Here is a 499-nt window from a genome sequence, read left to right as displayed (position 1 = left end):
TATTGTTGTGAATCTATATTATTTGTTACAATCCTTAAGAGTAAAAAAGCAAATCAAAAAGGCATTATTTATACACAATTACTTCTTGAATGATACCGTCAACATTATGTTACTCTGCAAAGGCACCGACACAGAATATAACTGATCACCACTTCAGATAGCATTTCAAAGGACATATACACAAAATATTAACTGCTGTATTGCTTTAAAATAGTAATGAACCAGAAATCATTATAATCACTAACAGACAGACATAACCTGCCTCCATTTTGCTCCACAGTGGGTGGAATGAAAATATCTGAAAAAGTATTATAAGCAACTAACTTTCTAGGAAGCCATGCAGCATTGTTTTCTTGTGTTGTTTAACATTATTCAAACCCAGAAATGAGAAACTTTATTTAAGTAATATTAATATTTTGATATCAATTCAATTATTACTAAACATCATATACTCTGTGCTACATAACCTCTTTTCATCCTGAACAAAGTAATGTAAAAA

The 499-nt window shown here is 29.9% G+C and overlaps 1 protein-coding gene across 3 annotated transcripts in view; it reads right to left on the bottom strand.

The window, feature by feature from the left end:
- Positions 1–499, bottom strand: part of LOC119593769 (arf-GAP with coiled-coil, ANK repeat and PH domain-containing protein 2-like) — a 32246-nt gene that overhangs the window by 11611 nt on the left and 20136 nt on the right. The window lies entirely within an intron of this gene.

Source organism: Penaeus monodon, chromosome 32 (assembly GCF_015228065.2).
Source record: "Penaeus monodon isolate SGIC_2016 chromosome 32, NSTDA_Pmon_1, whole genome shotgun sequence".
Lineage (NCBI taxonomy): Eukaryota > Metazoa > Arthropoda > Malacostraca > Decapoda > Penaeidae > Penaeus > Penaeus monodon.
This window is presented reverse-complemented; position numbering and strand designations above follow the sequence as displayed.